This window comes from Triturus cristatus, chromosome 2_1, assembly GCF_964204655.1.
Source record: "Triturus cristatus chromosome 2_1, aTriCri1.1, whole genome shotgun sequence".
Lineage (NCBI taxonomy): Eukaryota > Metazoa > Chordata > Amphibia > Caudata > Salamandridae > Triturus > Triturus cristatus.
The window spans coordinates 1,031,821,116-1,031,845,767 of record NC_140581.1 but is presented as its reverse complement, the minus strand read 5'-3'; the positions used below and the strand labels follow the sequence as shown (position 1 = coordinate 1,031,845,767).

At 44.1% G+C, this 24,652-nt stretch overlaps 1 protein-coding gene across 2 annotated transcripts in view; it reads right to left on the bottom strand.

The window, feature by feature from the left end:
- Positions 1 to 24,652, bottom strand: part of LOC146866275 (uncharacterized) — a 181,349-nt gene that overhangs the window by 98,725 nt on the left and 57,972 nt on the right. For both annotated transcript variants that reach the window (XR_014976780.1, XM_085640813.1), the window contains exons 3-4: positions 7,101 to 7,324; positions 1,321 to 1,408 (exon numbers count right to left, since the gene is read on the bottom strand). The gene's annotated coding sequence lies outside the window, so the exon portion shown is untranslated. The remainder of the gene's footprint in view (positions 1 to 1,320; positions 1,409 to 7,100; positions 7,325 to 24,652) is intronic.

Sequence of the window (24,652 nt, the reverse complement as noted above, 5' to 3'; positions counted from 1 at the left end):
ACATTCCGTCCATCATCTTGTGTGTTTTGCTAGAATGGCTGAATAAACACAAGAGGTTAGCCGTTAAGTCTGTGGCTATAAAATGAACATGTGGTTGGACGATGACCAGCAGCATAATGAACAAGTTACATCCAGAGTCTGGGTGTGAGGTTTTATTCCGTGGGTTACTGTCTAACATGCAAAATACACATTATATGTTTAGTTGTGATTAAATGAAAAGCATACTTACCGCTTGGTGAATGAAGCGATCACACATAGTAGGTGGTCACATAACTGATTCCATTTGTATGGATAGTGCTCAAGCCTTTGTACTCTCACATCTGGAAGGTGCGAAAGCCCCACTCCATGGTCTCCAAGACGCCACACTGGCAAACCTTAGGGGCATGCTACATGCCGCAACATGTATCATCCAGAGACTGAAGTAATCTGATCACATCACCCCCATCTTGATGGAACTCCATTGGCTCCTCTTGCCGGCCAGCACCACCCTCAAAACCTGCTGCATCGTTTACAAAACCATCACAACGAGCACCACTGCTTATCTGAAAGGCCAGCTCACCATCTCTGGTGGTTCTTGGCAGACCCGGAGCAAGAACACCATCAGAGTGCAGACTAAGAAGTCTAAAAAAAACAAACAAAAAAAAAAAAACACAAGACAGCAGGCCTTTTCCATCTATGTCCAAGGATCTCGAGCCCATCCTAGTGTCCATCAGGACCACCCTAGCAATACTTTTTTTTTGGGGAGGGGGGGGGGGGCATTTATATAGCGCCAGCTCGACCCAAAGGTATCAAAGCCCTTTACATGAGTACCAGTTACGTTACACATTAATTTTTGTTAGGCATGAGGAAATAGAGGGATTTGCCCAGATTCACAGGAAGTTTACAGTCCCTGCCGAGACTCTAACCCGGTTCCCCAGCTTCGAGGTCAACCGTCCTAGCAGTTAGGCCACATCCTCTCCCCTGCCTTCAATTTAGGAAAGAGTTGAAGACAACTGTTTAATGAACAGTAAATCACAATGCATTAACCATCCACAACCAGAGTTCCACTCAGATTACTTGTTTACTTTAGGATTGCCTTTGGCCATTTACAGTGCTCCGCTGCCTGCTTGCTAGGTTTGTGCTATAGAATTACCATACACATACATAATATATTGTAGGATTGGGGAAAACGAACAGGGGAAAAAGCAAAAACTACACGAGCTACTTGAAAAGATGGATAAAAGGTCATCTGGTTTGTGTACATGAAGCAAGATCCACAGTTGTGATGATAACACAATAAAAGACATGTCCGTTTGTGATTCAAAAACTTAACATATATACCTGATCTTTTGGCAGAGGTTGGTTTTCGGGTTTAACCAAAACTTACATTCTCCGCATTGTGGAATGTAAAGTGGAATAACATGATCGCCTAGAAAGGAAGCAATGAAGAGATTTACTACAAGACATTTGCATAATGTTGTCCAGAAAAAAGATAAATCTATAAAGCTTTTCAGTGCTTAATTTAATTACACGTGCTATATTTTTTAAAGTGCCTCTAAACAAGAGTTAAAAAAGCCTCATTAAAAGTACTGCACCACTTGTGGCATTCTCACTTCATTTCTCACATCAAATCATGATTTTTGCTATAAAAGGCCTCTCCTTGCACAGAAATCTGAAAACGTAATCAAACCGAGGAGAAACAGATACTTAATCAATGAATGCGGCCCAACATCCAAAAGTGATGATGCCTTCAATCTAAATAAGCATCTTCTTGCAAATAGCACTGGGCCAAGGCTGATCGGCCAGTTCAGGTTTCGAAATAACCACAGAAAGTAAATTGAATCTACTACAAGAAGCAGTCTTCAGATGGATTCCAACTAACACCAGAAGAACGGTCACTCAAGTCCTCATCACTAGTCAACTTTACTACGGAAACACCCTCTACGCCAGAACCATCACCCTCCTCCTCCTCCAGCACCTCCAAACAATCCAGAACGCAGCAGCAAGAATCATCCTGGACCTGCCCAGACAAGCCCACATCACCCACCACATCCGTAGCCTGCACTGGGTACCAGTCAAAATTAGATGCCACTTTAAGCTGCTCACGCACGCCTACAAAGCCCTCCACAACATGGGACCCGAATACCTGAACAACCACCTGACCTTCCACCAGACACCTGCAGTCTGCCGCAGTGGTCCTCGCCACAGTCCCCAGCATCCTTCGTACCCGAACCAGAGGACGCTACTTCTTCCACCTCGCAGCCAAAGCCTGGAACAACCTCCCTATCCACTTCCGAACGTCTACCACCTCACCGACTTCAGGAGTAGACTTAAGACCTGGCTGTCCAAGTAGCTCCACCTCTCACAAGCACCTGGATACCCCTCTGGTTGATTAACGCACTCGACAAATCCGGTTGATGGTGTAGTCATGGCCAAGCCATTCACTGGCCAAACCACCTGCAAGTCACCAAACAACCATCCATTCAAAACATGTGGAAAGTAGTACCACTGAACATGTATAAGCTGTAAAAAGACGGCCTCCCAGGTGCCTCTGGCGAGGACTCCATGGTGATGCTAGTCACTGAACAGCAGAATGATTGTACCAGTTGGTCTGGAGCTCTTAGGATACTGGTGGCATCCTGAATATATGGAAGAATGAGAGTACCAAGGATTCTCAGAGCCAAAATATCAAATGAAACCTTAAAATACCTGGGTACATGGTCTACTGGTGCACAGAAAAAACTAACAAGATTTCAACAATGAATCAAGTTGAGGTAATTCTACAACTGGAGTCCCCCAAATTCCTCTGATGGGACATGATGCTACTGCCACAAGGCAACCATCTCCTCAGTAGGTTTACAATTTAACTTTCAAGTGAGGTTGAGGCTATGGATTCACTCAAATCTAAATATTTAGGAAAGTAGGAATGGGGTTTGAGTCTTGTAAATAATTTTTAATGTTCTAAGGAGGTCATTTGAAGACACTACAACAATAAATACAAAATGGCTGGTTACTGAAAACTTATTCACCAAGCCCCTTGCGCTCTAGTACGGTGTGAGAAGTTCATCATCCCATTCAAAAACAGCTACTGTCAGCCACATTCAAACCTCTATTGTAGTTAACCAAGATATAACCCAACAAAACTTTCCATTCCTTATGTTCACCAACGAAGATTTAAATGGATGGTTAAAAAATAAAAATCTAGCCACAAGGCTGAAATTTTGCTGGCCAAAAGAGACATAGCGACCTAGTGGAAGAACCCTGCCTCCACCCAATAGTGTTGCAATGGCAAAGAGGGATGGACTGGTGCGCACTGCAGGATAAGCCTTTATATGAGGCGAGAGGATGTCAGTATGATCGTGTATGTGGTAAATGGCTGGGCTTGTGGGTTAAAACGCGCAACTGGCTCGGTCTTCTCGCACCGGATTTTAAATTGTCATGATGTACAGAAAGAATTGTTGGCCGCATGGGGCTGCACAAACGTTCCACTACCGGCGCAAGCCCTCCTCAGAGCTTCGGCGGCCTCGGATCATGGACCCCAGACACGGCATTCCTAGCGGGCCACAATCTTGCGTGCAGGTCGGGTCCGATCATGTGGCCACAGGAGACAATAGCGGTGGCCGCCAGTAACAGGATTCCAGCAAGGCAATCACCAGAGTGTACAGGAGTGGTTTGGGGTATCCACTACTTCTGTGATCAACGAGAATGTAAGCGGATGACAGGGTGGTCCAGAACACTCGGAGTGCGACAGTCATCTTGACGGTCATAGCTATGCCTCTCAGGCCGCTTTTTAAACTGCATTATTTGCCCCCACCATGTTCACCCAGCTAATCACGCCAAGTTCACCACAGATTATGATTACAGGTGACAGGTTGTATGACAGATCAATGGGGGGCCAGGTGCAAGACCCACACCTATCACTGACTGAGAGCCTGCTAATGTGGGCACTAACCTGGCTTCCAAACTGCCAGGTCCAGATGCTTTAATAATTTAGTCCATCGCAGGTGCCCTTCCCTGTACCATTCATGGCATGCAACTATTTGGAACATATGTTTCTTATGAGCTTTATGCTTATGGCACCTTCAGGTTGTTAGTTTGGAAAGGGAGTCCAGCAACTCCAAATCGCCAGAGCTACCAGGCCATTCACACTTACATGAAAGCTCCGTTATCCTAACCGTGACAAAACTGAAATTTGCACAGTGTACTTTTCCCCACCATTCCATCTCAGTTTCTAGGACATTGTGTACATAAATTTCCCGGGTCTGGATCAAGTCTCTCCAACAACAGGTTCAATAAAACATGGCTGAGGCGTGGTGGATAAATATCAACTACTCTCTCAACCACAAGAACATCCTTCAAAATCAAAAGATTGTGACTGGGACACATAGGATGCCTATATGGACCTAGTTCTCCTTTAATAACTACACACCTTGTGCGTGACGGTGGTCTAAGATTGGTCCTCAACCCACATCCACTTGTCCAGTATTGGCTGAATCAACAGTGTCACTTTGCTCAAAAAAGTGTTACCCTAGGTTGGTAAGCAATTATTTTTGTCTCCTCGCTCGTGAACTCACTAACCTTTTTCAGGATCAGTATTTCAGTCTGTTCAGCTCCGAAAACAATACTTTCATGGCTATTTGCTCAATGAAGTCTTATTTAAGCCTGAATGCGCAGCGCTTCCTAGGGCCAGTGGGGTGCTATATGGATTCCCTTCTATTCTTCCCCTTTTCAAAGTTCTTTCACGATCCAGACTGAGTGGCATAACTGTACGTTTATAGCTCCTTCCATAATTTTGGGCATGCTTTCTGTCTTTCATGGCTAGTGAAGGGGTGTCTGAAAATTGTGGTGTTGCCTCACCCATCTCACTCAGTACCTTAAAGAACTCCAAATCCTTCACCTCAGGACATAAAGACTAGAAGGATAGGGTATCACATGTTCTCCTAGGAGATAGCAATTTTTATACAGGAAACTTGAGGACCCAAAACTTTGGCTGTCAGCGTCAACCACAGGTCACTTTTTTTTTTTTAATCAATACATCTCACAATACGCCAACATTAAACTGCAAGCTAAAGCTGATTTTTCAAGTCCTGCAAAAATGTGCTGTTTGTTATTTTTCCCATCTGTGCTGATGAACCAGGATGCAGCCACCAAAGCCTATTGAGACTTTTTTCTTTTTAAGAACCTTTGAAGCCATCAGATTCCTCCCTCCCGTAGCTTTGAATTGTGGCATTCAGCTGTTCTTTCAAGTTCCATTCTAGGTTCTCCTCTGGTGGTTACAGGCTGTTCAGGACCCTGCAATCTAGCCCTATCGAGATATATTTATTTATCAGCAAAAGTGGCATTTTAGATGCTGTTGCTTGAGAGCAGTGTCTTGGAACTGCATAACGGATAGGGGTGGATGTTAAATTCCACCCTGCCAGAGGAGTTTTGGCCACCTTACGTTACACTAGTAACGCGAAGTTCCAGCCTTTTATAGCGAGCAGGCTCGCTAACAGTACGTTGGTGAACGCCAGTAAGAATTGGCATCCCCTAGTGTAATTTGTGGGTACAAGTAAGGCACCTGGTGAGATTATCAACGCACCACATGAAAAGGTCAGAAGTGGACCGAGACTGAGCAGTAAGTAATATAGTGGGATGTGGGTCACACAAATTTTTCATTTTAGCTGTAAAATCACATGCAGTTTTACAGTGATGTCAGTACTGTTAAACTCTAAATTAGGACCTATGTGGTAAATCCCGCCCCAGTACTATGAAATTACAAGTCAAATCCCGCTCAAGACTGGGAATTATTGTGGGACTGACTTTTCTGATTATAAACTCACATGGTATTTCCAGTTCTGTGAGGTTTAACGCATAGATCACCTGCTTTGAGCAGATGTTAAATGTTGTGGGGACGTGTAGGAGGGGGTCAGAGGGACTGTGTTTTCTGACAAAGGAGTATTGTATGCTTCCCCCATAAGAAAAAAATGCTGATACGGCATTGTTCTTGCAGCAGCTAGAGACTCGTTCGAATTTACCTTGCAGAATTCCTGCACTGTAAATTTTGGTCTACTTATCCAACACTCGGGGGGCTCATACTCACCTGACTCGTATTGAGGACCTTAGTCTTTTCATATGGAATAACCAGACGGGATGCACAAGCACATCTTACCCCCACCCAAAATTAATAGTTTTATCTCAGTTATGATAGAAGTGCATCTTGCTGCATGCTAGAGTACTTGGGTTATACCACAAAAAAAGCAAAACAGCAGCTTTACAGTAGTAGCAAATATTGCTCCAAAAATATAAACACACGATTCAATACTTTAGGAGCTGCAAAAGTAATTTTCAGACCTGCTTTTACTCGAGTCACCAGAAAACAGTCTAGAGAGACCAAAGCTGCATGAAAACTGATACAGGAGTGCTAACAAAGTCACTGATACTTTAAGACATCGCTATGCAAACAGAAAAATTCCCTCAAACGAATAAACGAAAGGGAATAGAGAAAATATATAATTTTTTTATTTTTATTATTTCTAGCATTTCATCAGAATTTATAAAAGTGACATGTGACAGGATAACATTTCAATGTCCATAAATATACACAAGGTCCCACATTCACACACTCAATACATACTAACCACAAATGCAGCCATACGCATACACTCCACACAAGAGGAATTCACGATTTGTGATATGGTCAGGACTCAAATTGGTTCACATTCATGGTACAAGATAGGCATCAAGTAGTAAATGGTCGTTAATGTGTCTTGTTATAGAAGGTGGAAACAACCGGAGGCACAAGGTTCTCCAGCGCCAACGCTCGTTTCAGTGTCTAACCCAATATGTGTCACACCTTCATCAGGGTAGTCAAATTAGTTGTGCGACACACGAATAGATGCGCCTGAATATGGAGCATCTAAGTGAATCCACAACAGTAAGAGGATCGGTTGAAAAAAGGCTAAACAAAGAGTCGAGACATTCAAATAGATACAGCTGAGGGGTAGGCAAACAAGACGTCATCCAACTCCACTTGAATTGTAGTTCAGAATATGAAAGGATAATTTTTAGAGTTTTGTCCAATCTCCAAGGGAGTAGCGCTCAATGGCGCGTATTCAGGAGAAAAGAGAATACATCCTCACTTGCATATCAAACGCGGCGGCCTTGGTCCTCCTGCAGCATGCGGGGGAACAACATTTCCGTAGTGGGCCAAATCAGCTGAGTCACTACTTCTCCAACACTCTCTACAATTCCAGCTCCTTCGTGACCCAGGATCACTGGAAAGCAGCCTTCAGGGTCAGCAGCCTTCAGGGTCAGCACCACTCAGAGTGTAGGCGCCAGTGTGGCATACAGCAGTGGCAACAATCTGCAAGAAATGGAAGTTACCTTAAGTTTTCGGCATGGTGGGTAAATAAAGTTCTAACAAGCAAAATGGGAAAATAAGAAAGTTACTTCCACTCCCTAGAAATGCAAAAACTGGCAGAACACAAAGGATGTCACGCAGAGAATAAGAACTCCACGACCATAAAATGAAGTACTTCTTTTATAACCGGCATGCAGACATTAATGTTTAAATTAACTAGAATGGGCTGGGCCGAGAACATAATTCAGAGCTGAACAGTTCACTAAGAAAATGCAGCTGGTTTGGGCAAACAATATGGGGATGTAACCAGAGTTTAAACTTTATGCTAAACAGCAATAGACTATCCTAAAAAAAAAAAAAAGGGAAAGAAAATGACAATTCTAGGTACCTACAACAGCGACATTGTCGAATAAATGAATGAATGAATCTTGCATTTGTAAAGCGCAACTGTCTACGATTGGAGCATCCTGGCCCTGAGCGGCAATAAAAATAAAGTTCACAGCGGATAGAGCATAGATGAACATAGGCAAAGCTCCCTATACAAGAGAATAGCATAAAGAATCAGAAGCTGCAAAGATCCAGGTTTCCAGTTGTTTTCTTGAAGAGGTTCTGAATCAATGAACCTTAGATGTCTGGGAAGGAGATTCCACGCTCTAGTCCCCAGGTTCCTCAGGAGAATGGTATTCTGGGAAATAAGGACTGTTGATTATTAACCAGTAAGGATGGTAGAAAATATCAACTATCAAAAAATGGTGACAGCAAATTAAGAGGCTGGTTTTCAGCTCAAACCAAAGGAAAAGTTAACAAAACCAAACGCTGCATCTTTTCAGTAGGAAAAAGGGAGTCATGTTTCACCAACATATCACACAGGCAGAGCGAGTCTCTGTACACATGTAAGACGGGCAGCAGCAGCAGGGCAAGCTACTCTTAGTGCTGAAGAGGACAGATAAGGGAGAGCTGACACAGATACTTTCAAAACAACCAGAGTTCTAGCCCACAAAGCAACAGTATTTAAAGAAAAATAAGTAATGTCATAATGGCTATGGGTTAGGCCTGGGACTAAAGACACAGTGTGGCAGGTTGAATTTAAAAGCAGTAATTTGTTAGTAGATACTTGTTTCTGCACTGTGTGTATTTATTTGGGAGCAAACACAGCAAAGGATTTTTTTTCCCCTCTTTGTCCAGATATACGCCAAATAATTCTATTTTTTAAATCCAAAATATTCTGCCTGTAAACGCTCAGCTCAGGAATCACATTTCTTGGCCAACTCTACTCATCACTTACAACATACAGGACAGATGAACACTCCGTAGCCGCGATTGAGGGAGAAGTACAAGCTGCCACACAAACCAAAGGTGAGGGCATCTCATGGCTGGGTTTTCGGTTGGCTCGCTTTGTGTGGCTTTTACCGCTCTCATCTTCCTAACAACTATGGCTGACACTCGGACATGAGCCTTCAGTCAAAAGGGGTGTCAAAGCTGAAAAATCTCTTGATGGGAAATGGGGGTTGATCGCAATGAAATTGTACTGAAGCACGCTTGCTTGCATATTCATCAACCACAGAAGGCACTCTCACTGCCTTGCTATGCAAGTTAAATGCTCAAGGGGTTGGGTTTAACCTCCTGTGGTATGGAATATCACCAAAGGAAATATGCAGATTGTGTGACTTGGCAGCTGCAACTTGTTAGCTATTTGACCAAATGACCAGAGATCTTCAGGTACTGGAGTCCCCCAAAGCAAGCAAGAATGGCCGAGTGGCACCACTTGTCCAAGGTTAATTTGGGAAGCAGGATGACTCAACTCTGGTACATACTTAAGTAGGTAGGCTGGGCTATATGGTAGGGCGCTACATTGGCTCATGGACTGCCTCGCCCATCGAACGCAACAAGTCTACTTGAATTCTTTCAAGTCTCGACTGATGTATATGAACAAGGGAGTACCCCAGGGATCATGCCAGAGTCCTACTTTGTTTAACTTCTATGTGGTGCCATTAGCCAGAATCGTTAGAGCCTGTGGTGTGGAGATTGTCATATACACAGATGATACTCAACTACTATTCTCCTTTGGTAATGATTCACACAAAGAAGAGTAAATTTGCGAAATGCATGATGGAAGTCACTGCTTCGATGAGTAACAACTGTCTCCAAATAAACAGCGACAACACGGAGATCATGCTTTTTAGGTCTCGGCTCGAAGGCTGCGCTTGATTTAATGTTTTGGAGAAGAGGGGCTTGAACCCGCCCCTCTTCTCCATTGGCTGGCCTCTTAAATGCTGGCCAGCCATTGGAGAAGAGGCTTTGTCTCGCAAAACAAGCCCGGTCCTTTTCGGATTCGGGGGCGTGTTTTTGCGATACTTTTCGCTGGGCGTGTTTCTCTCCTCCAGCCAATGGCAAGAGGAGAGCAAGAGAAACACTCCCCCGAATCCGAAAATGCCGCTGCCTTTCTCCGAGGCATTTCTGCTTTCACTTCGGAGAAAGGCAGTGGTGTGCTTGTTGTCGTGGTTTCCAGCACCCTCACACGTTTCACAGCTAGCCATAAACTTCCAGTGAATTATTCTCTAGCGCTAACTCCGGTCAGAATGGTAATCATTGCTCGGCGCTACATCTCAGAAGTTTCCAACTATCAAGTTATTTTCCCCCTTTGCTGCTTCCGCCCTGAAACCAAACCTGTCTGGGGCTAACCCTATTTTAAGCCAACGTTGTCCCTATTTTTAACGTTTAAACTGTTGAAAGGCGTATGTTACAATCGTTTAATATATGTATTTATGTGGGGACGTAAGGCTGGATTCACAGCGGTGGCCCTGGAGAGCAGCACAAACGAGGCAGACCTGTGTTTAAATATATTCGCGATGACAGTGGAGTCCTTCGGGGAAGGTCTGAACTGGAGACAGCATCTCAGCCGGCCTCGGAGAAGCGAGGATGAGGCGGACAGCTGCCCGAGCCCCCAGCCATGTGCTCGGCTCCCCGCTTCGTTTCCACTGGAAAGGGAGCTGCTACAACCCCCCTCCCTGCCCTGCTCACATGTCTCTTCCTCATCCCAGTAGAGGGTTTGTGGGGGAGGGAGTGCCGTGCGCCTTAATCTGAATCACTGCGCTGTTTTTATTTTAATCATGTATGTACGCGTTTTGACGGTGAAGTAGTTGTTTAGTAATCTCATAATCCTGACAGAATTGAACAGTGTAAATCTTGGGAACACGCTTCCCACCTGAGAAGGCCTAAAACATTGTGGTTTGGACGTCACCGTGGCACAAGCACGTATACAGAACTTCCCATGTAGAATCCGGCCGAGGTATATGTCTAACTATTCAACCATTCAGCCTTCCGACTCGCCCACCCACCTTTTTATCTATCCGCATGCTTATCCGTGTATGCATCGACCCATTCATCCGTCCGTCTATGCATCCTGCAGTTAATAAATCAATGTGTTTTCCATCCATTCCACCATGAGACGTCATTTGGGCTTGCGTGCAATCGTTTGAGCAACATAGCGTGGGTCAGCAAGATTAAAGTAGGGTATTTACAAGAGTGAACATGTTTCCTCAACTTATTTTAGTAGAGTACTGCAGCTTTTTCTTCAACGCTTCCCGCCGTTTGCTTTTTGGTGTAGGGAGAAACCTATATCGGGAGAGGAGGAAGAGATCGGAATACTGGCTTATCAGGTACTTGATGGACTTGTGTTTTACTTTTTGGTGGTTCAGGAAGGTCTCTTTTTGTTTACATCAGCCCTCAAATGAAAAATGCTTACAGCAGCAAAAGCTGCCGTTTGGTAATTCTCAAGCACTGTCTAGGCCTGCAAGGAAACTTAAAAAAAAAAAAAAAAAATTCTATCTTTGAAGGAACTAACTCGATCTGCAACAAGGTTTAGAGAAATCTCGCGCTGTATGTGGATAAAGAAAAACAAACCGCATCTTAGCCTCAAGATTGACATGAAAGTTGCTGCGCCACGCAAAGAAAAAATATTGATAACTTTGTGAAGAAATAAAGAACTGGCCTGCACGTAGATGATTCTACCAGTCTGCATATGCGAGGCCACGAAGACCGCGCATAATATAAAGACATTTGTTATCTCTAGCAGCAAACTTAGCTTAGCGATGAGATCATCTCTATTTAGGGGGTGGGAGCTATAGACTCTTAGGCATTGAAGCCCCTTTTCTGGATTATCTATCGTGTCATCTAGTTGGCACAGCGTGCACTCTAGTCTGGGCAAGGTAGAGTGGATATTGGCTTCAGGGTTTACTTCTGTAAAAACAAGTAGGAGTTACAAATCTCGAAACGCTAACATAACCAAAAATAATATCATGAGCAATGCCAATAGCTCTAACTTTAACAATGCCGAGACCATTGCATTGTAAATGCTGGTTTGCTTTTTTTTTTTTTTTTTATATTTTTATTATGCAGTTGGATACAATCAGAAGGAACAGAAGGACAAAAAGCAACAAACATTCTTAACCTAGACATAAGTTTGGCCAACAGAAAAGAAAATAGAACAAAAGGCGAAGTAGATATTCATTCACAATGCCAAATCTTCTCCCTCCCCTGGTCTCACAGCAATCCATTCGGATATGGGGGACCAGATAGACTCCCCAAAATCCCTACTTTTCTTCCCTTTCTGAGCATACAATAATAGCTCAATATTATAAATGCCCAATAATCTTGATAACCATAATTGAAATGAGGGAGCATTTGTGTCCTTCCAACCTGAGGAAATTAAAATCCGAAGAACAGCTACAGAAACGAAGACCAGAGCTTCCTCGGCCTTTCCAAGATTTAATCTATTGTCTAAACCCATCAGCATCAGAGAGGGAGATAAATCAATTCTTAAACCTAATACTTCCTCCCAGAATTTAACAATTTCTCCCTGAACAGCAGTTAAAGAGCCACAATTATAAAACATATGCAATAAATCAGCAGGTCCCATATTACATCTGGGGCAAGAATCATCTTCCCTGACCCCCCAAGCGAAAAGCTTAGCGGGAGTATGATACAGATCAAATACTGTCTTGTAGTGCTGTGCCCTCAGATTCGTAGAACGAAATATTTTTTTATTCATATATAATGCCATATCCAAATCAATATCAGGGTTCCCTAATTTAGCTGCAAGGGTATTTTCCGTTTTCTCCAGATCATCTTGTATTTCACCCAATAAAGACATATAAATAGTTTTAATACTCTGACCCCCTTTCAGCAACAAATCAATCAAAGGAAATTATAACAAAAATGGGATCTTGGGCCTTAAAGTCTTAAATGAGCTGACTAGTTGAACATAAGAGAGCCAGTGACATGAAGGGATAGCGGCTCTACGTTGAAGGACATCAAACCCCTCAATCCCATCTACACCCAGTATATCCCCTACTGTCTTAATTCCCTGCACTTTCCAGGCCTGGAGGTTCCTTTCTAGACCCAGCTTCAAAAATAAGCTAGAGTTACAGAGATGGAGATACGAATGAATCTTAGGAATTTTACATAACCTGGAAATAGCCCTCCAGAGCCCCCATACTCCTTCCAAAATCTTGAAGCGGGCCCTTTTATAATATCTCCGATCGACTTCACACATCAAGAGACCTAATGCTTTCCTGCCCACTAACAACTCATAGATTGAGGGTGGTTTCTGGATGTCAATGTTTACAGGGTTATGAGATGGCCTTGACTGAAAAAGAATAGACATTTGGGTTAACAAACATGACCAGTGATAAAGCCCTAACCTGGGTAATGCGAGCCCCCCCCTCTCCCTCGGAAGAGACAGTAAGCACGTAGAGCGCCTGATTTTTCCATACTGCCAAATAAACCTTATAAAAATTGATTCCAAGTTTTTAATGACTTTCTCCTCGACTAAGAGGGGGATAGCACGAAACAAATAAAGTATCTTAGGAAACAGTCATTTTAAGAACATTAACTCTACCAATCAGTGCCAGGTGTAAGACATCAATTCTTTTTAGATCAGACTCAATAGATTTACCTAATGGAATAAAATTCTCCTCTATAATTTTATCGACTGATGCATTGATCCTAACACCCAAATAATTTGCAGAGTCCATAAATCTGGAGTCTGATTTAACAATGTTTCTTGTACATATAATTTGGGTTTTAGATTCATTTAGCAAATACCCAGATTGACACCCAAATATTCTTGCCAGTTGGGCCACGGCCACCAGGGCCTGTTGGGGGTTAGTAGTTATCACCGCCAAATCATCTGCATATGCCATAATCTTATTTTCATAACCATTACAGACCACAGGACTTATCAAAGGGCTCTCTAATATCTGCCGAATAAGTGGGTCGATATAGAGGGCAAAAAGAATTGGGGAACAGGGGCAGCCTTGACGCGTGCCTCTGTTAATAAAGATTTTCTCCGAGCTCTCCCCCATAACGACAATCCGTGCAACTGGGTCAACATACATTGCCCTGATCGCTTGAATACATTTCTCGCCAAAGCCTCTTCCCCTTAAGATCTGCCAAAGGTACGCCCAAGCTACGCGATCAAAGGCTTTCTCAGCGTCGAGCAGGATCATGGCCATCTCACCCCCCATGACAGCCTGGGCATCGAATAAGGCTATTGCCCTCCTAATATGATCTGTAGTACCTCGCCCAGGCACAAATCCGTGCTGCCATGGGGAGACAAGGTCGCCAATGATCCTGCCCAACCTCCTAGCCCAGATTTTAGAGTAGAGCTTCGTGTCGGCATTGATCAATGAAATGGGACGATAAGACCCAGGTTTCTCAGGAGGTTTCCCTTTTTTGTGAAAAACAACTATATTGGTCTCCTTCCATGACTGCGGGACCTTTCCTGTGCAGATTACACCATTGAAAAGATCGATTAGAAGCGGGGTGATCTCAGCTTCCAGGCATTTATACACCTCAAGAGGAATTCCGTCGGGGCCCGCTGCCTTACCCAAGGCTGAGTCATGCAGGGCAGCCAAAATCTCGTCCCGATTAATATCCCTATCCAGCTCCTCCCTTAGTGAGTCCAAGATGCGAGGACCTTTGTCACTAACTTTTGCATTTTGGGCGTCATTTAACTTCTCGTCAGTGTAGAGTTTTTGATAAAAGTTCTTAAAGACCTGTAAAATATCTTTGGCATCAGAGTACTCTACCCCACTTTCTTCGATCTTGGAGATAATATTTTTAGATTTCCCTTGCTTAATTTGTAGAGCAAGAATTCTGCCTGCCTGTTCGCTCGTCTCATACCGTTTAGCCCTGGTTGTTTGATATTCAGTCATAGACCTCTGCATCACCAACTTCTGTAATTCCGCCCTAGCTGCCAACAATATCTTGTAGCTCTCATTGCTATCCCCTCCTTGTACAATATCAAAAGTGTGTTCCTCCGCAACAAACAAATTCCTACCAAGTATTTCGATATTACTTCTATCTTCCCTTCTCAGCTTTGTTGCGTAGCTTATTGATTCGCCCCTGAAAGCAGCCTTAAAAGTCTCCCATACCCCGTTTCGTGATGTGCTATATCGATTGGCATTAAAAAAATCCACCACCCATTTCCTTGTGTTCGATAAATCGATTATCCGATAATAGACTCCTTTCAATGGTCCACCTTGACCGGGCCTTTCCTTGCACTGCAATTTGATACGTTAGTACTAGGGGATTATGATCCGACAACAGCTTTGGAAGTTTCGTAATTGCCACCCTATTGATTGCGGAAGATGATACCAAAAAATAATCAAGTTTTGAATATTTTTGAAAAGGGTTTGAAAAATATGTAAAACCCGATTTAGCAGGTTCCTTGGCTCCCCAAACATCTACCAATCCATGTGAGTTTATAAGAGCCTTTATAGCCCTAAAAACTCTCGGTTTCCGTCCCAAATAAGCTGACTCCCTGCACCAATCAAAGGAGATATTCAAATCCCCACAAAATATTATAGGGGTGATCCAGTTTACCAACTCCATTTCTAGAAAATCAAAAATCTCTGGATCATCGCTATTTGAACCATATACCACACATAACGTAAAACCCTTTCTCATCTCGACCAGAAGCCATCTCCCACTACTGTCAACTTTAGTTCGCCTAGCTCCACCCATGGATATTCTGGCTAACACAGCGACCCCCCTAATAGTCGATGATTGGGTTGTACATGATAGCAACTCGAAACCATTTAGGGACATAAGGCACCTTCTAGCCCAGGGGAGATGGGTTTCTTGAAGGCATAAGACGTCGAAATTATTATATTTCACATATTGTGCCATTTTATTGCGCTTCCTCCAATCGTTCAACCCTCCTATATTGACTGAACATATTTTAATACATGCCATCCCAAGGGTCCGTCTGTACATCCAAGATCACCTGTACCTTAAACCGATTACCTCTGAAAAAAATCATACCCTGCCTACGCAGAAAACCATCTTCCAATTTTCCAACTGCAAATTTTTTGTTTGATTACCCCCCCCCCCTGCACCCCCCCAGTGAACCCACCCCCCCATGGTCCTACCGGCCTCAGGTCCCTGAAGCCGGCACCCCATCCCCCACCCCACCAACGCCACACACCAATCCCCCTCTGGAAAGCGCTCAGACCTGGTCTGTGCGTATGATGGAAAGCAGAGATTGCAGTGAGGACAATCTAAAAAAGAAAACAGATTATCTTAACCCTATTTGGCGAGGCCGAACCATACTTCCTAACCAAAATAACATTGGATACTCGATTCCCCTTAACAATTCAGTCCTCTAATATGGCCATAAAGAGACAAAAGTGAACACAACGCCAAGCTTCTAACAATTAGAGTTATTTGCCTAAAGAGTCCAAGTATTCTTTTGCCTTGATTTCTGAGGCAAAGAATACAGTTCTGCCTTCATTGATTATTTTCAGCTGGGCGGGGTTTATCAGAAAGGCTTGGATCTTTTTTTCTTGAAAAGGTTTGATCAGCTCCCTCAGCCGCCATCTGCGCTCGACTGTCGCATGGCAGAAGTCCGGGCGCACAAAGAAGGAAAACCCTTCACCACTCCTTTTAGCGTCCGGTCTGGCTTTTTCTGCAATGGATTGTCTTAAAATGAAGTTACCCAAGAAGATTAACACTGCCCTAGGTTTATCGCCTTCCTTGGTACTCTTGCGGAGTTTATAGGGAGTGCGGTGAACCCGTTGAATTTCAGTAGGCCAATTCCAGCTTGAGAGCTCTGGGAATGCTTGCTCGAAAAGTTTGATGATAAAGGTTTTGATATCGGAGCCATCAACTCCCTCAGGGATACCCAGAACCCTCAGATTGTTCCGACGCAGCCTGTTCTCCATCTCCTCCATTTTCCACTGCATATCTGTCACCTGCGCATAATGAGAATTCACCTGACTAGTTGCTGCAGCTACCTCAGTCTCCGCCGCGACAATTCTTTCCTCCAAATTAGAGACTCGGTCCGCGGTATTTGTACATACTTTTGACAGTTTCCTGACCACACCCTGAATCTTCCTCATGGCAGCCTGAGCCTTTCGATTGTCCTGACGGGTCTCCTCTCTATGTAAGATTATCTCCTTGTGAATAGTTTCCAATATGGTTAAATGGGTAGAATCTACATTGGGAGACCCCTGCAGAGCCAACTCCGAAGAATGATCCCAGCTAAGTTCACGTTCAGAGTTGGCCAAGATTCTTACGGTTGGGCCTACTGGGGGTCTGGATGTAATTGCCGATGGATTTGTTTCTAAATCACTCTCTGAATCTAGAAAGGAGCTACGCTCGTCATCGTCTTCTGACCATTCTACCCCTTCAGAGACAGAGAAGAAACACTCGCTAGAATCTTTTTCTTTTTCGAGAAACCTATATCGGGAGAGGAGGAAGAGATCGGAATACTGGCTTATCAGGTACTTGACGGACTTGTGTTTTACTTTTTGGTGGTTCAGGAAGGTCTCTTTTTGTTTACATCAGCCCTCAAATGAAAAATGCTTACAGCAGCAAAAGCTGCCGTTTGGTAATTCTCAAGCACTGTCTAGGCCTGCAAGGAAACCTAAAAAAAAAAAAATCTATTTTTGAAGGAACTAACTCGATCTGCAACAAGGTTTAGAGAAATCTCGCGCTGTATGTGGATAAAGAAAAACAAACCGCATCTTAGCCTCAAGATTGACATGAAAGTTGCTGCGCCACGCAAAGAAAAAATATTGATAACTTTGTGAAGAAATAAAGAACTGGCCTGCACGTAGATGATTCTACCAGTCTGCATATGCGAGGCCACGAAGACCGCGCATAATATAAAGACATTTGTTATCTCTAGCAGCAAACTTAGCTTAGCGATGAGATCATCTCTATTTAGGGGGTGGGAGCTATAGACTCTTAGGCATTGAAGCCCCTTTTCTGGATTATCTATCGTGTCATCTAGTTGGCACAGCGTGCACTCTGGTCTGGGCAAGGTAGAGTGGATATTGGCTTCAGGGTTTACTTCTGTAAAAACAAGTAGGAGTTACAAATCTCGAAACGCTAACATAACCAAAAATAATATCATGAGCAATGCCAATAGCTCTAACTTTAACAATGCCGAGACCATTGCATTGTAAATGCTGGTTTGCAAAGCAACAGATTTAGTCAGCTGACTGGTGGTCCGTGCAACTCTGCTCGGCTCCTGTAGGTAGTAAAAAAATCTGTGTGAAGTTGGATCAAACTCTTTTCATGAAAGATCAAGTTAGCTCTACCTTTGGCATCTGTTTCGCCTCTATGAGGCTTTTAACCAATTATTTTTAAATAAAGCCCTTCTGTGACTTGAAGACACAGCTAGAAAGATTCTTGTCTAGGCTCTAATCAGTCGCCTGGACTATGGGAATGCCCCATTGACCTCAGTAAACAACTCTATTGCCCAAACTACGGGTGGTCCAGAACAGTGCCATACGGCTAATCTGTAACCTATCTTGCTTGCCTTGGTCTCCGATCCTTAGAAAACTTTATTTGCTGCCTATTAGGAAGTTTGTGGTCTTTAAACTTTGCTGTCTGACACAAAGCTCTTCTTAAGTCTCGGCCAGCTTATTCGTCTTAGACTATCCTCAAGACACCCGAGATCTTTGGACAAAGTGCTTTTTCGAAATCCCGTGTATCTGTACCTCAAGATTTGGGAGAAGATCTTGCTCTTACACTGCCCCCCCACCCCCTCATCATTGGGAAAAACTTCCTCTTAGCCTTAGTGCTTGCCTAGAGTTCCCCTCCTTTAACAAACGGCTTAAAACTTTGTTGCTTTAGACTTCACCCTTTTCTTCTCTTGTGCAGTGCCGAGATTAGATACTTCTTCGAAAGTGCGTCGGGCCTTGTGAGAAGTTGGCCTGGCATATGCTGGTCACTAGTAGTGGCCACCTTGCACCAGTCCAATTCGACTCTTATGGTAGATAGGATTAAGACAACCTTTTAAAGAAAGCTATCCTAGTGGTAGCTGTGGAGAGCAGCCTTCACGCTAAGTCTCTGAGGAATGTAAAGCAGCTTGTTTTACCTTATAATCTCTTGAATTACCAAATGAAAAGGACACCACACAGATATTATATATCAAATATATATGTATTTATTCTTAGATACACTCTACTAATCTCTTTATGAAATTAGAACCCAGATACACATTCAAATGTCAACAGCTCTCAATAAATTAAGCACAAATATGGCTGTAGCCCTAGGGGCGTACCAGACCATATACTAAGAAATTGGTTTAACAAACTCGACTTGCAAAATCAAAAGGCCTAAGGCCTAGGGAATCGCTGGGGCTTCACTTCTGCAGTGTTAGCAGGTAAGTAATCAGCCCACGGGAGGCGCGTGCAGTGTCTAAACACAGCCGCGTGTTTCCTATTGGTTTCAATGGCACAAGTCGCGGTTTGTAATTTAAAGTTTTAGGGCACTTCGGAGAAGTCAACAAGCAAGCCACTTACAGGGTAAGTATTTCGAGGGCCAACACACACTTGGGCACCGGAGTGCACGAGTTACCTCACCCAGGGAAGCCAGGTGCATAGGTGTCTTTTGGTGTCGGGTCGCGATGCTGTTTTCAATGGAGATCACTGAAGACTTGCTGCTTGTGACGACTGGAGAGGTGTCCGCTGGAATCCGAAGATGGATTGAAGTTGAAGAGGACCTGAAAATTGAGGGGACAGAGTTCAAAGTCACTTGCCAGTGACCGGTGGCCAGCAGGATGGATGACCACTGATGTCGCGTCGCTTCAGGTCGTCGATGGTGATTTGTCTCTTCGCTCACGAGGTCCAGGAGAGATAGACGATGACCAGCAGCTGGATTCGGAGGGTCCCACGACATCTGCAGCTGATGACTGTGTCGGCAACCGGATTGGAGCCAACAAACCTTGGCAACTGCAAGTCTCGTGTGGAGTGATGATTGAAGATGGTGCAGACCAGGAAGGTCTGATGGACTTACCCACTGAGGGTAAGTGAGGGCAGGCCCGGAGCAGCCAGGAGAGCCCTTGAAGTCGATGAGAAAGTCTTCGGGTGAGTCACTAGCCAACGGGCAAGCAACCGCGAAGACGCCTTTGCAGGAAAAGTTCCACAGGAGCCCACGGTCACTCGGGACGGGGTAGGCCTCTGATTTTCGGTACCAGACCTGCTAGGGACTTGGACTACAGATGGTCCAAAGCACAAGTTCGTAGAACGTTGTTTAGGGTTTGCACTCGAAATCAGTGCACGGTTCCCTGGTATTGCTGTTCCTCGTCACTCGTGGGGTCCAGATGCCACAGCTTCGCTGGTGACTCAAAATGGCCGTCGAGAGGTCAGGAAATCCGCTTCAGGGGACGCAGGGACTTCGGTGGGAGCAGTGAAGTTTGCAACCGTTGATCAAGTTACTGGTGCCTGCCAAGCAGGGGAGTCAATCCTTGACTCCAAGGGAGATTCTTCAGTCTTCCAGAGGTAGTGGAACGTCGAAAGGCCAGGATTCTTCTTCGTAGAGCGTCGTCCAGGGTTAATCTGAATTGCATTGACAATGTTTGGTATCTTATAGTGAAGATAGGGGAGGGACTAGCTCTATGACCACTCCTCTAGGTTACACCCACTTCCTTTTGTCCAGTTCCGCACCAGAACAGGGGCAGGTAGCCCCTGAACCGGTTTGAGCTGCCATATGCACAGAGGAGCCTACTGCTCCCCCAGTGCAGGACTTCAAAGCACTCTAAGAGTGCACCCACCCAGCTCCAATACACTAAATCCTGTCTGGGAGGTGGTGACACCTCCCTGTGACAGGATACCCTTAGTTGGGCTTCCTCCACTGCGAGTTTCGGTCAGCAGCAGGAGGGCAGCCCGGTGTCTGTGCTGGTGGCATCCATTTTGTGATGCCAGGGCTCTAGAAGATTTCTACCGTTTAGTACAGTGGGTACATGTCATCCCCTCTAGAAGGGTGGGATCATACTCCCACACCAGTTACTGGTGTGGGGGTATGATTCCAAGTTGTTTGACACCAAACACGACATGTTTTGATGCAGTCATTCCAAAGTTAGCATTTACCGCGAGGCTATAATGCACTTAAGAGTATATGGTTTAACTGCATCCACAAAAAGCAGCAGAGAATAGACTCTGCCAGCTGCAGAGGGGTCCTGCTCATGCAGAAGCACCCCCTCACATAGTAAACCAAGCACCCTGCCCTTAGGATTGTTAGGGCCTGCAAGAGGGGTGACTGATAGGTTTATATGTGTGTGTATGGTGAGATATAGGAGCCTATACCTCAGTGAGGAGTGCTAACACTACCTCACACAGGCTTCAGTAGCAGGCCTGTGGTGTCAGGTTGTGAATGCTTCCCAGGGGTGGCATAATACATGCTGCAGTCCCAGGTAGGCCTGTGAAGTACCAATGCCCTAGGTACCTAAGGTACCATATACTAGAGGCTCAAAGGTACCACAGTATCCAATTACTAGTGCATCTAATATGCACACCAAGTTGTTTTAGAGAGATCAGGGAGACTGGGGTCCTGATTAGCAGGGACCCAGCCAGACTATAGTCAGAAACCAGTGTATACATCAGAAAAAAAGTGGGGGCAACATAAGTGCAGATCCTACTCTCCTATATGCCTGATATCCAAAGACCAAATAATATTAATAATAATAAGTATTTGCTATTTATATAGTGCAAGCCTGGCTGAAAGGCAGTGCAGCACTGTACAGAACCAAAGGCAAATATATAGTAAACAAGCAAGTGGATGACTGGCTTGGTTCGGAGATTGGAAGTTAACGATTTCTGCTTTTTTAATAGTTATTTGAAGTGTGTGTTAAGCTCTAGCCTAAATTGCAGCAGGGATGGGGGCAATACCTATGAAAAACAAAAGTTACTTACCTGTAATCTGTGGTTCCCCAGTATTGGTATCTTTCATAGATTCATATGCTTGAATCATTCCCCATTGTCAGAGTGGGAGTCCCACGGTACATACAAATAGCAATATATATGCATATAGAAACCATATCATAGGTGACCTAGAACCAGGAAGTAAAGTAGCCAGAAAACAAAAAGGAAACAATCCTCCACTTTTATGACTCGTCCAAGTCATTATATATAGTCCAAACTACAGCTAATCGGGCGACACCACCACCCAGAATGTTCTCCTCAGAGGCTCAGGCTCTCAGATTTTCTAGCACAAGGGCAATCCAGAGCCAACACAGCAGGCAGAGAAGAGCCTCTGAGGGGAGGTGGGTGGGTTGCATGTGAATCTATGAAAGATACCAATACTGGAGAACCACAGATTACAGGTAAGTAACTTTTGTTCTTCTCCAGTATAGGGGTATCTTTCATAGATTCACATGCCTGAATCAGAATAGTGAGCAGTAACTCCATAACAATACTAGTGATATTATCATCACAAACATAAGCATATGCACATCACAGGCAATATGTAATCACAAATATATATATAAATAATACCTACTGGCAGTCGCCAGTAGGTAGATCTAGTTAGGACCTTTTTTCCATTGGAAATCCGCAAAATTCTATTTGGAATAACGTTGGCGCCGATTGACTAATCTTAGCGAAACTTTCCACACGTTTGGCCAGCTCCGGTCCGCTCCTATCCTGAAAATTTCATGGTGATTCGTCAAGCGGGGGCCGAGAAAAAAGGGGGGTCCCAAAACGAGTTTTCCACCATGCATTTTCCCATAGGACCCGTTGACGCAGCTACAGCCCGAACTGCTGAACGGAATTACACCAAATTTGGCAAAGAGGTAGTCCTCAGTTCAGACTCGTGCCTTTTGCTTAAATGGTGTAAATTCGTTCAGTAGTTCCTGATAAAATTAGAGTTAAAAATATAGATACATCTGGGCGGAGCCTAACCACACATCTCATCGTGAGATCTGTCAGTAGTGTTGGCAGCCATCTTGGGACCAATATACATGATAGCACCTCATTAAAAAGCATTGCAGTTAATTGAAGATTTTAAGACTTTAGTTACATTATAAATCATTTGTTGATGGTACCATACTCATTTTAGGAATTGTGGTGTGTTCTAAGGTGATTTTACCATGTGAAAAAGCCTTCTGCTGTGATATCATGAATCATGTTTGAGAGAAAACTATTTTCTCATGCTTTTCCCACAGAGGTTTGGAAGGTGATCTATAAGCTAAATTGAGAGCATATTTTTGGTAAATTCACATTATCTCTCTCAGTCATGTGAGAATGAAGGCTGACATTCTCAGTAAAACATGTACATCCAACAAGGGCAGAGACTGTCAGTTGATTCCTTTGTGTTCTACTGCAGCTTCCCAGAGTGTTCTAAAGAACAACTAGAGCGCTAACAGTCTTACTTATGACAAACGTATTGCACACCTGAAGCCATCTTGGTTGGAATAAAGTGGTAACCCTTAAAACATTTCATTTAAAAAAGGAACAACATGAGGGGGTTCTTTTTGCCATAGAAATTATGATTAGTGCTGCAGAAAGAAAAATTAGGGCACATTTTGACTTCTCAAATCCTCTTCTATTTCATAACAAAATTCTGACATGCAGACTGAAACATGCACTTTCAATACCAGTAGCAGACTTCCCTGGTGAGCAGTAGCTTTACTACAGTGATCTAATGAGCAACTAGAGTGCTAACATTCAGAATTTATGGCAAATGTGCGACACATCTGAATGCCTTCTTGATGGAACCAAAGTAAAAAACTGAAAGAATTTCCTACTGAGGAGATTGCAGTAAATGAGGAAACTTCATAACAAATAAATCTCCCAAGATGGCCACCAGACACAAAAGAGCCCAAACGTAGCCCAAATATCACCCAGATGTAGCCCTCATGTAGCCCAAGTGTGCAAAACACTTATTTTTTGTGAATTTGCAGTTTATATAGTGCAGACTTGTCAGGTATTGGAGTGCTTTACATGAGCATTGGTTACATCACACAAGATCAAATTCATTTTGGTTGTAGACATGGGGAGATTAAGTGATTTCACCAGAATCACAGAATGTTGAGCTGAAGCAGAAACTCCAACCTGGTTCCCCCGTTGCAAAGTCTGCAGCTCTGGAAGTAACACCACATCCTCTCCCCTAGGTGCAACATTTAATCAAGTGGTCAACTGGATAAAAAAACAAAGATTACAAATAACTTAAAAGTTCTTTGTCGCTATTTGAAAACTCAGAAAAAATGTCCTCATTTTAGTTTTTTAGAGCACTAACCATAATTTTGATGCAAATAAGATCCTCTCACATATGTAATTTCTAAAGGAAATGCTCTAGGTATTACAGTTTTGATTACATCATGGTGACGTCAGGCGTTCCACACTTTTGTAATAAATATAGAATGTTAGCAATCTAGTTGTTCATTGGGATACTGTTGAGAGGCAGAGGCAAGGGGCACAGACTCTGAAAATTGAAGGCAGATAGGAGAGTGCAGAGGCAACAATTTGACCACACTGGGAGGGGGTCAGGGGCAGCTAGCTGACAACACAGGGAAGGTGGGAGGGGTCATGGCAGCACAGAAGACAATGCTTGGCAAGCGGGAGGGTTAGTGGCAGCACAATGGCTATGATGGGCAAGGAGGAGGGTGCAGGGGCATGCACAAAGGACCATGGAGGATAGAAGGGATAGAAGGGAGGGTCAGTACCTGGGCACAGACAGGAGAGTTCAGGGAAAGGGGCCTCACAACAGACCGTGCAGGGCAGGCAGGAGGAGCAGTTGCAGCAAACAGACCAGGGAGGGCAGAAGGGTGTGGCAGTAAAATGGACCATGTAGGACAGGAGGAAGGGGATAGGGACATGGCATGTGGACAGGCAGGGTGGAGGTGGCAGGGACAAGTTACAGTCATCTGACAATGCTAGGCAGGTGGGAGGAGAGTGGCAGCTCAACAGAACACTCAGAGTAGATAGGAGTGGCAGGTCCATGGACCATGGTGGGCAAAAAGGATGGAGCAGGGGCATGCACAAAGACATCGGAGAGCAGGGGGAAGGAGAATAGGGGCAGCAAGCTAAGCACAGAGGC